At 42.7% G+C, this 12,170-nt stretch overlaps 1 non-coding gene across 1 annotated transcript; it reads left to right on the top strand.

The window, feature by feature from the left end:
* Nucleotides 1–11,699: 11,699 nt before the first annotated feature.
* On the top strand, nt 11,700–11,807 carry LOC130952922 (small nucleolar RNA R71). Its single transcript, XR_009075096.1, has one exon. It is a non-coding gene; the product is annotated as a small nucleolar RNA R71 (small nucleolar RNA).
* Nucleotides 11,808–12,170: the final 363 nt, after the last annotated feature.

Genomic DNA, 12,170 nt, shown 5'->3' with positions numbered 1-12,170 from the left:
GGAAAGCATGAAGACATGAAAACTTGGGAGCAAGAGAAACAAAGAGTCACAGACGAAACAGAGGGGCAAAGAGAAAAGGGGAAGTTACAGTAAGCAAGAGAAAGAGAAACGGAAAAGGAAAATCTTTGGTGAAATTTAAAATGAAATAAGAAAGTGGAAGGCAAAAGAAACGGCGAAGGGAGAAGTTAATGGGTTTTTAAACCCTCACACGTTTCCAAGAAAGTGCAAAACGCGCGCAATAAATAAAAAGAAATGTTCCGCATTCAAAGCCACTAATAGTAGCTCTACAAGCGGGCCCAACAAAGAATTCTCGAGCTTGGCTTCTTCAAGAAGAGGTTAAAAGTCTAAAAGGACACGACCTCAAAGGAAAGACCACGCTCGAGCAGGGACACTGTTCATGCCCTGGGTCGAGCTGTATAACCTGGGCTGATTAACGACAAGTCGACCAACCTCTTCAGGTCAGAATTATCCAACCTCTTCTCAAAGAGTTCGGCCAAAGCACCAGAGGGGCCAAAAAAGGTCCCAAATAGAGGAATACGACCCAAGTCCAAAGGCAGCCCAAGCCTAGGAAGATAAGGGCGGTTCCCTTAAAAATGAAGATAACTCTACTCAAAGATAAGATAACTATCTTATCTCCAAAAAGGTCACTCCATACCATTATAAATACACTGGAGCACCCAGTATAACTCATACTCTAATTCTAATAAAAACCTGTTTAATACCCTTGCTAACTTAAGCATCGGAGTCCCTTGCAGGTACTACCACCCTCCGGTGACGAAGGATCAGCACCACCACCAAGTCCAACAAGTCGGACACGGTAGCTCTCTGGCCACCATCATCAAGTCGGACATAACAGCGCCGACCAGTATAGAAGATCTCGTTCGAGATCGACCTACAGTTTCAGGTAACCCTCAGAACAATTTCTAAATCAAATTCTTGTAGCAACAATATCCAACGTATCAACCTTGGTTTGGACTCCTTTTTAGCTAATAAATATTTTAGAGCTGTGTGGTCTGAGTACACTACCACCTTAGTACCAAGTAAGTAGGCTCGGAATTAATCCAGAGCAAAAACAATAGCTAGAAGCTCTTTTTCAGTGGTAGCGTAATTAGAATGAGCAGCGTCTAATGTCTTAGACGCATAAGCGATTACAAAAGGATCCTTACCTTCGCTCTGAGCCAGCGCCGCTCCTACTACATGGTTAGAGGCGTCACACATAATCTCAAAAGGCTAGCTCCAGTCTGGTCCTCTCACAATCGAAGCTTGAGTCAAGGCGATCTTCAGCTTATCAAACGCTTCCATACAGTCCTCACTCAGCTCAAATTCAACATCCTTTTGTAGCAATCTAGATAAAGGTAAAGCTACCTTACTGAAGTCCTTGATAAATCTCCGATAAAAACCTGTATGGCTAAGAAACGAACAGACTTCCCTCATGGAGGAAGGGTAAGGCAGACTAGAAATGACATTTACCTTTGCTGGATCTACAGAAATACCAGTATTAGAGACAACGTGTCCTAGAACAATACCTTGTTTAACCATAAAATGACATTTTTCAGAGTTCAATAGAAGGTTTGAACTAACACACCTATCTAATACTCTGGCTAAACTATCCAAGCAAAGGTTGAAAGAATCACCATACACACTAAAATCATCCATGAAGACTTCCATACAGTCTTTAAAAAAATCTGAGAAAATGCTCATCATGCATCTTTGGAACGTAGCCGGTGCATTACATAAGCCAAAAGGCATTCTCTTATATTCATACGTTCCGAAGGGACATGTAAAAGTAGTTTTCTCCTGATCTTCAGGAGCTATATGAATCTAAAAATATCCGGTATAACCATCTAAAAAGCAGTAGTGTGATTTACCTAACAGGCAATCCAGCATCTGATCGATAAAAGGCAATGGGTAGTGATCCTTGAGAGTAGCCTGGTTGAGGTGCCTGTAATCAATGCACACTCTCCAGACATTCTGCACTCTAGTTGTTATGAGCTCTCCTTGCTCATTCTTCACTGTTGTGACTCCAGATTTCTTGGGAACCACTTGTACTGGACTGACCCATTCCTATCTGAGATAGGGTAGATGATGTCTGCTTCAAGTAATCCGGTCACTTCCTTCTTGACAACTTCCAAGATAGTGGGGTTAAGCGCCTCTGAGGTTGACAGACAGGCCTTGCTCCTTTTTCTAAAAATATTTGGTGTTCACAAACTTGGGGGCTGATGCCTACTATATCTGCCAAGCTCCACCCAATTGCCTTCTTGTGTTTTCTCAACACACTAAGCAGCTGCTCCTCCTATTGGGATGCGAGTTCCCGTGCAATGATAACTGGGAGCTTCTGATTATCCTCAAGGTAAGCATACTTGAGGTGGGGTGGAAGGGGCTTTAACTCTAATTTCTGATTATCCCCCATTAACGCAGATATAGAACTACCTAAAGGAATAGTTTCTAATTCATTAATTTTATCCTTATGCATGCATAAATCTTTCAGAAACTTTGCATATTTAGGTACTTGCTGAATAACATCAAAAATGGGAACAGTTACCTCAACCTTTTTGAAGATTTCTACCATTTTTAGGTCAAGCTCCATATGCTTTCTGGACTTCCTTGCAAGGTGTGGAAATGGGATAGGGATGGCGTCTCTAGTAGCTGTAGCTTCTTCTAGTGCGCCATTCCCTGGTTGGGTTGCTTCTCCTTCAACCATGTCTTGTACGTCATCTTCCTCTTCAACATCCTCCACTTCAACCATGTTCTCAACTGGGGCGTGTTCTTGTGGGCTTGGCTCCTCCTGATTCCTCTCTTGCAGTGTAGTTCCGGATCTCAAAGTGATGGCATTGATGCCACCTTTGGGGTTGGGTAAGGATTGAGAAGGAATTCCACTGGAGCTTGAAGACTGTTTGTTGGGAGTGTTCATTAATCCAATTTGTGAGGCAAGAGCTTGTACAACAGAGGTCAGACCATTTAAGGTGGAGCTAAATGTGCTCTCCATGGCCTTTTGTCTTTGCTCAATAGACTGAAGCAATTCGTCATTAGAAAAAGAAGGGGGATAATAATCTGAGGGGCCTGGTGTTGGTTGTTTTGAGACGCTTGGGACTGCCTTAGGTGAGGTCCTCTATAAGGCTGGTTCTGGTTTTGCTGTTGATAGGGAGGATTCTGCTGATACCGGTTTTGCTGATTGTTATTATTATTCCACCTCTGATTTCCCTAGTTATATCTGCCTCCTCTGTTATGGTTGTCCCTCCAGCCATGGTAGGAATTATCTCTCCACCCCTGGTTGGAGTTGTCTTGCCAACCTTGGTTATAGTTCCCACCTTGGTTATAGTTGTCGCCATGTTGATAGTATCCTTGATTCAGGAGGTCATAGAAATTGTCAGTAGCTGCCAAGGTGTTGTCCTCTTGCTGGAGCTGTGGACACTAATTAGTGTAGTGACTATAATCAGCACATATTCCGCATACTCTCTAAGGAACCAGTTGTTGACTATGTTGTGGTGAAGGGATTGAGATTGTTGTTAGCTCAGATGTATCTGCTTCAGTAGGTTAGTCATCTGACACAAACTCTGTGTGAGAGCAGTAATCTCGCTGCTAGAGGAAACCTCTACAATAGCCTTGGGATGGTTGTTCCTGTGCCTGGAATTCCGAGTACATTCAGCTAGATCGGTAATCAGTTGCCAAGATTCATCTGTGGTCTTATACTTTTTCAGAGAACCATTGCTTGCACCATCTAATGTAGTCTTATCCTGAGACTTCATGCCTTGTGTGAAGTAGCTGATCAACACCAACTTGTCAATCATGTGGTGGGGGCAAGCGTCTAAGAGATTCCTGAAGCACTCCCAATACTCATACAGAGTCTCTGAGTCGCCTTGAATAATGCAGGAGATTTCTTCCCTCAGTCTATCAGTCACTTCAGTTAGAAAGTGTTCATACCCTGGGTAGGGCTGGCCAGCCTGGGATGTTATACAGGTAAAGCGACCGACCTCTTCAGGTCAGGACAACCTGACCTCTTCTCAAAGAGCTCGGCCAAGTCATCTGAAAAGCCCAAAGAAGGTCCCAAATAGAGGAACACGCCCCAAATCCTAAGGCAGCCCAAACCTACAGAGGGAAGGGCAGTTCCCATGAAAGATAAGCTGACCTCACCTAGAAGGTAAGATAAGATAAGATAACTAACTTATCTTATCTAAAAAGGTCACGCCCCATCACTATAAATACACTGGAGCACCCAGGTATAACTCGTACTCTAATTCTACTCAATACCTGCTTAATACCCTTGCTAACTTAAGCATCGGAGTCCCTTGCAGGTACCCCCCACCCTCCGGGGATGAAGGATCAGCATCATCACCAAGTCCAACGAGTCGGGCACAGCGACTCCGACCACCATCATCAGATCGGACTCTGCAGCTCCGACCAGCATAGAAGATCTCGTCCGAGATCGACCTCTAGTTTCAAGTAACCCTCGAAACATTGGCGCCATTGCCGGGAAACCTGGAAGTCATCCCATTACCATGGCAGACGACTATGACAACGATCACACCTCAGATCTAGAAGAAAGAACACCGCATAAAAATGTGGACACAACACCAAAAGATACTCCCCAAATCAACAATAAGAACTCTCCAAACGAGGAAGCCCTGGAGGCATTTCAAGATCGGTTAAAACAACTTGAGGAAGACGCTCTACATCAACGAGAGGCTGAGAAGGACCTACAAAGAGAAATAAGGCGACGCCGGGAACTGGAAACCAAACTCCTAAAAATTGAAGCTGATGTCAAGACAAAAGCCAGCCGATCCATTCCCAAAGATAACGTACGAAAGGAGCAAGACCCATTCACCAAAGAAATCATGAAGACAAAAATTCCAAAGGACTTTAAACTCCCAGACATGACCTTATACAACGGCACCACATATTCCAGCCATCATCTCAGCAACTTCAGAAGCAGAATATACCTTATCGATGCCTCAGATGCAGTTCGTTGCAAAGCCTTTCCAACTACTTTAACAAAAAACAGCAATTAGATGGTTCGACAATCTCCCTCCTAGGTCCATCTCGAGTTTTAATGACATGGCTAAAAATTTCCTGGCCAGATTTTCCATCTAGAAGGATAAAGCTAAACATGCTCCGAGCTTACTAGGAATCAGACAAGGAGAGCGGGAAACCCTGTGTAACTACATGGAGAGATTCAACAAAACATGCATGGATATACAAAACCTTCCAACAGAAGCTGCCATCATGGGTCTCATTAATGGCCTGCGAGAAGGGCCTTTTAGTCAATCCATATCAAAGAAGTACCACACATCTCTGAATGAGGTACAGGAGCGAGCGAAAAAGTACATCAACATGGAGGAAAACTCCCGACTAGAAGAGACCTCAAAAGCAGGGTTCACCCCTCGGGATAAAGACAAAGATTCCAGAAAAAAGGAAGATCGACATGGAGAGAAAATAAAAAAATACCAAAATTACACCCCCACTTCGGGTGTCTCTTGTGGATGTCTGGTGCACGAAATTGTGATCATCAATGGCGCCATCAACATGGTACGCTTAATTGCAATCTCAACTCTTTATCACAACTTCGCACAACTAACCAGCAAGTGTACTGGGTCGTCCAAGTAATAAACCTTACGCGAGTAAGGGTCGATCCCATGGAGATTGTTGGTATGAAGCAAGCTATGGTCACCTTGTAAATCTCAGTCAGGCATATTCAAATGGTTATGGGTGATTTATGAATAAAGCATAAAATAAAGATAGAGATACTTATGTAATTCATTGGTGAGAATTTCAAATAAGCGTAAGGAGATGCTTTGTCCCTTCCGTCTCTCTGCTTTCCTACTGTCTTCTTCCAATCCTTCTTACTCCTTTCCATGGCAAGCTGTATGTTGGGCATCACCGTTGTCAATGGCTACAGTCCCATCCTCTCAGTGAAAATGTTCAACGCGCTCTGTCACAGCACGGCTAATCATCTGTCGATTCTCAATCAGGTTGGAATAGAATCCAGTGATTCTTTTATGTCTGTCACTAACGCCCAGCCTTCAGGAGTTTAAAGCTCATCACAATCATTCAATCCTTGAATCCTACTCAGAATACCACAGACAAGGTTTAGACCTTCCAGATTCTCTTGAATGCCACCATCAATTCTAGCTTATACCACGAAGATTCTGATTAAGGAATCCAAGAGATAAACATTCAAGCCTTGTTTGCTTGTAGAACGGAGGTTGTTGTCAGGCACGCGTTCATGAGTGAGAATGATGATGAGCATCACATAATCATCACATTCATCATGTTCTTAGGTGCAAATGAATATCTTAGAACAAGAATAAGCTTAATTGAATAGAAGAACAATAGTAATTACATTAATACTCGACGTACAGCAGAGCTCCATACCTTAATCTATGGTGTGTAGAAACTCCACCGTTGAAAATACATAAGAACAAGGTCTAGGCATGGCCGAATGGCCAGCCTCCCAATGATCTAGGAACTAGACGTCCAAAGATGATCCTAAGATCTAAAGTGATCAAAAGATGAAAATACAATAGCAAAAGGTCCTATTTGTAGAGAACTAGTAGCTTAGGGTTTACAAAGATGAGTAAATAACATAAAAATCCACTTCCGGGCCCACTTGGTGTGTGCTTGGGCTGAGCATTGAAGCTTCTATGTGTAGAGACTTTTCTTGGAGTTAAACGCCAGCTTTTGTGCCAGTTTGGGCGTTTAACTCCCATTCTTGTGCCAGTTCCGGCGTTTAACGCCGGGCAGTTTTGAGCTGATTTGGAACGCCGGTTTGGGCCATCAAATCTCGGGCAAAGTATGGACTATTATACATTTCTGGAAAGCCCAGGATGTCTACTTTCCACACAATTGAGAGCGCACCAATTGGGTTTCTGTAGCTCCAGAAAATCCACTTCGAGTGCAGGGAGGTCAGAATCCAACAACATCTGCAGTCCTTTTCAGCCTCTGAATCAGATTTTTGCTCAGGTCCCTCAATTTCAGCTAGAAAATACCTGAAATCACAAAAAAACACACAAACTCATAGTAAAGTTCAGAAAAGTGAATTTTAACTAAAAACTAATAAAAATATAATAAAAACTAACTAAAACATACTAAAAACAATGCCAAAAAGCGTATAAATTATCCGCTCATCACAACACCAAACATAAATTGTTGCTTGTCCCCAAGCAACTGAAAATCAAATAAGATAAAAGGAAGAGAATATGCAATGAATTCCAAAAACATCTATGAAGATCAGTATTAATTAGATGAGCGGGGCTTTTAGCCTTTTGCCTCTGAACAGTTTTGGCATCTCACTCTATCCTTTGAAATTCAAAATGATTGGCTTCTATAGGAACTCAGAATCCAGATGGTGTTATTGATTCTCCTAGTTAAGTATGATGATTCTTGAACACAGCTACTTTATGAGTCTTGGCCGTGGCCAAAAGCACTCTGTCTTCCAGTATTACCACCGGATACATACATGCCACAGACACATAACTGGGTGAGCCTTTTCAGATTGTGACTCATCTTTGCTAGAGTCCCCAATTAGAGGTGTCCAGGGTTCTTAAGCACACTCTTTTTTCCTTGGATCACGACTTCATTATTTTTTTCTTTTTCTTTTTCCCCTTTTTTTCGTTTTTTTTTTGTATTCACTGCTTTTTCTTGCTTCAAGAATCATTTTTATGATTTTTCAGATCCTCAGTAACATGTCTCCTTTTTCATCATTCTTTCAAGAGACAATATTCATGAACAACAAATTCAAAAGGCATATGCACTGTTCAAGCATACATTCAGAAGTCAAAGTATTGCCACCACATCAAAATAATTAATCTGTTATAAAATTCAAAAATTCATGCAATTCTTCTCCTTTTCAATTAAGAACATTTTTCATTTAGGAAAGGTGATGGATTCATAAAACATTCATAAATTTAAGGCATAGACACTAAGACACTAATGATCATAAGACACAAACATAGATAAACATAAGCATGATTTTTTGAAAAACAGAAAAATAAAGAACAAGGAGATTAAAGAACGGGTCCACCTTAGTGATGGCGGCTTGTTTTTCCTCTTGAATGTCTTATGGAGTGTTTGAGCTCCTCAATGTCTCTTCCTTGCCTTTGTTGCTCCTCTCTCATAATTCTTTGATCTTCTCTACTTTCATGGAGGAGGATGGAATGTTCTTGGTGCTCCACCCTTAGTTGTCCCATGTTGGAACTCAATTCTCCTAGGGAGGTGTTGATTTGCTCCCAATAGTTTTGTGGAGGAAAGTGCATCCCTTGAGGTATCTCAGGGATTTCATGATGAGTGGGATCTCTTGTTTGCTCCATCCTTTTCTTAGTGATGGGCTTGTCCTCATCAATGAGGATGTCTCCCTCTATGTTAACTCCAACTGAATAAGAGAGGTGACAAATGAGATGAAGGAAGGCTAACCTTGCCAAGGTAGAAGACTTGTCCGCCACCTTATAAAGTTCTTGGGCTATAACCTCATGAACTTCTACTTCCCCTCCAATCATGATGCTATGAATCATAATGGCCCTGTCTATAGTAACTTCGGACCGGTTGCTAGTGGGAATGATTGAGCGTTGGATAAACTCCAACCATCCCCTAGCCACGGGCTTGAGGTCATGCCTTCTCAGTTGAACCAGCTTCCCTCTTGAATCTCTCTTCCATTGAGCGCCCTCTTCACAAATGTCTATGAGGACTTGGTCCAACCTTTGATCAAAGTTGACCCTTCTAGTGTAGGGGTGTTCATCTCCTTGCATCATGGGCAAGTTGAATGCCAACCTTACATTTTCCGGGCTAAAATCTAAGCATTTCCCCCGAACCATTGTAAGCCAATTCTTTGGATCCGGGTTCACACTTTGATCATGGTTCTTGGTGATCCATGCATTGGCATGGAACTCTTGAACCATTAAGATTCTGACTTGTTGAATGGGATTGGTAAGAACTTCGCAACCTCTTCTTTGAATCTCATGTCGGATCTCCGGATATTCACTCTTTTTGAGTTTGAAAGGGACCTCGGGGATCACCTTCTTCATGGCCACAACTTCATAGAAGTGGTCTTGATGCACCCTTGAGATGAATCTCTCCATCTCCCATGACTCGGAGGTGGAAGCTTTTGCCTTCCCTTTCCTCTTTCTAGAGGTTTCTCCGGCCTTAGATGCCATAAATGGTTATGGAAAAACAAAAAGCAATGCTTTTACCACACCAAACTTAGAAGGTTTGCTCGTCCTCGAGCAAAGGAAGAAAGAAGAGAGTAGAAGAAGAAGAAATAGAGGAGATGGAGGTGGCTTTGTTTTTCGGCCAAGGGGGAGAAGTAGTGTGTAGGTTGTGTGAAAATGAAGGAGTGAAGATGGGTTTATAAGGGGTGGAAAGGAGGTGTATGGTTCAGCCATTATGGGTGGGTTTGGGAGGGAAAGTGGTTTGAATTTGAATGGTAGGGTAGGTGGGGTTTTATGAAGGATGGATGTGAGTGGTGAAGAGAATGGTAGGATTTGATAGGTGAGGGGTTTTTGGGGAAGAGGTGTTGAGGTGATTGCTGAATGGAGAAGAAGAAGAGAGAGAGAGGTGGGGTAGGTGGGGATCCTGTGGGGTCCACAGATCCTGAGGTGTCAAGGATAATTCATCCCTGCACCAAGTGGCGAGCAAAAATGCCCCTTCTGCCAATCCTGGCGTTAAACGCCAGGCTGGTGCCCATTTCTAGCGTTTAACGCCAGCTTCTTGCCCATTCCTGGCGTTAAACGCCAGTCTGGTGCCCCTTTCTAGCGTTAAACGCCCAGAATGGTGCCAGACTGGGCGTTAAACGCCCATTTGCTGCCCTTACTGGCGTTTAAACGCCAGCAAGGTTTTCCTCCAGGGTGTGCTATTTTTCTTTCTATTTTTCAATCTGTTTTTGCTTTTTCAATTGATTTTGTGACTTCACATGATCATCAACCTACATAAAACATAAAATAACAAAGGAAAATAGATAAATATAACATTGGGTTGCCTCCCAACAAGTGCTTCTTTAATGTCAGTAGCTTGACAGTGGGCCCTCATAGAGCCTCACAGATGTTCAGAGCAATGTTGGAACCTCCCAACACCAAACTTAGAGTTTGAATGTGGGGGTTCAACACCAAACTTAGAAGTTGGTTGTGGCCTCCCAACACCAAACTTAGAGTTTGACTGTGGAGGCTCTGTTTGACTCTGTTTTCTTCATGCTTCCTCTCCATGGTAACAGAGGGATATCCTTGAGCCTTAAACACGAAGGATTCTTCATTCACTTGAATGATCAATTCTCCTCTGTCAACATCAATCACAGCCTTTGCTGTGGCTAGGAAGGGTCTGCCAAGGATGATGGATTCATCCATGCACTTCCCACTCTCTAGGACTATGAAATCAATAGGGATGTAATGGTCTTCAACCTTTACCAGAACATCCTCTACAAGTCCATAAGCTTGTTTTCTTGAATTGTCTGCCATCTCTAGTGAGATTCTTGCAGCTTGTACCTCAAAGATCCCTAACTTCTCCATTACGGAGAGAGGCATGAGGTTTATACTTGACCCTAAGTCACACAGAGCCTTCTTAAAGGTCATGGTGCCTATGGTACAAGGTATTGAGAACCTTCCAGGGTCCTGTCTCTTTTGAGGTAATCTCTGCCCAGTCAAGTCATCCAGTTCTTTGGTGAGCAGAGGAGGTTCATCCTCCCAAGTCTCATTACCAAATAACTTGTCATTTAGCTTCATGATTACTCTAAGGTATTTAGCAACTTGCTCTTCAGTGACATATTCGTCCTCTTCAGAGGAAGAATACTCATCAGAGCTCATGAATGGCAGAAGTAAATCCAATGGAATCTCTATGGTCTCAGTGTGAGCCTCAGATTCCTATGGTTCCTCATTAGGGAACTCATTGGAGGCCAGTGGACGACCATTGAGGTCTTTCTCAGTGGCGATCACTGCCTCTTCCTCCTCTCCAAGTTCGGCCATGTTGATGGCCTTACATTCTCCTTTTGGATTCTCTTCTGTATTGCTTGGAAGAGTACTAGGAGGGAGTTCAATAACTTTGTTACTCAGCTGACCCACTTGTGCCTCCAAGTTTCTAATGGAGGACCTTGTTTCAGTCATGAAACTTTGAGTGGTTTTGATTAGATCAGAGACCATGGTTGCTAAGTCAGAGTGGCTCTGCTTAGAGTTTTCTGTCTGTTGCTGAGAAGATGATGGAAAAGGCTTGCCATTGCCAAACCTGTTTCTTCCACCATTATTGTTGTTGAAACCTTGTTGAGGTCTCTATTGATCCTTCCATGAGAGATTTGGATGATTTCTCCATGAAGGATTAAAGGTGTTTCCATAGGATTCTCCCATGTAATTCACCTCTTCCATTGAAGGGTTCTCAGAATCATAAGCTTCTTCTTGAGATGAAGCGTCCTTAGTACTGACTGGTGCAGCTTGCATTCCAGACAGACTTTGAGAGATCATATTGACTTGCTGAGTCAATATTTTTTTCTGCGCCAGTATGGCATTCAGAGTATCAATCTCAAGAACTCCTTTCTTCTGATTCATCCCATTATTCACGGGATTCCTTTCAGAAGTGTACATGAATTGGTTATTTGAAACCATTTCAATGAGCTCTTGAGCTTCTGCAGGCATCTTCTTCAGATGAAGAGATCCTACAGCAGAGCTGTCCAATGACATCTTGGACAGTTCAGATAGACCATCATAGAAGGTACCTATGATGCTCCATTCAGAAAGCATGTCAGGGGGACACTTTCTGATCAATTGTTTGTATCTTTCCTAAGCTTCATAGAGGGATTCACCTTCCTTCTGTCTGAAGGTTTGGACTTCCACTCTAAGCTTACTCAATTTTTGAGGTGGAAAGAACTTTGCCAAGAAGGCATTGACTAGCTTTTCCCAAGAGTTCAGGCTTTCTTTAGGTTGTGAGTCCAACCATATCCTAGCTCTGTCTCTTACAGCAAAAGGGAATAGCATAAGTCTGTAGACTTCAGGGTCAACCCCATTAGTCTTGACAGTATCACAGATTTGCAAGAATTCAGCTAAAAACTGATGAGGATCTTCCAATGGAAGTCCATGGAACTTGCAATTCTGTTGCATTAGAGAAACTAATTGAGGCTTAAGCTCAAAGTTGTTTGCTCCAATGGCAGGGATAGAGATGTTTCTCCCATAAAAGTCGGGAGTAGGTGCAGTAAAGTCACCCAGCAC

Source organism: Arachis stenosperma, chromosome 9 (assembly GCF_014773155.1).
Source record: "Arachis stenosperma cultivar V10309 chromosome 9, arast.V10309.gnm1.PFL2, whole genome shotgun sequence".
NCBI lineage: Eukaryota > Viridiplantae > Streptophyta > Magnoliopsida > Fabales > Fabaceae > Arachis > Arachis stenosperma.
Note: the sequence above shows the minus strand (reverse complement) of the source record. Positions and strands in the feature narration are given on the sequence as shown.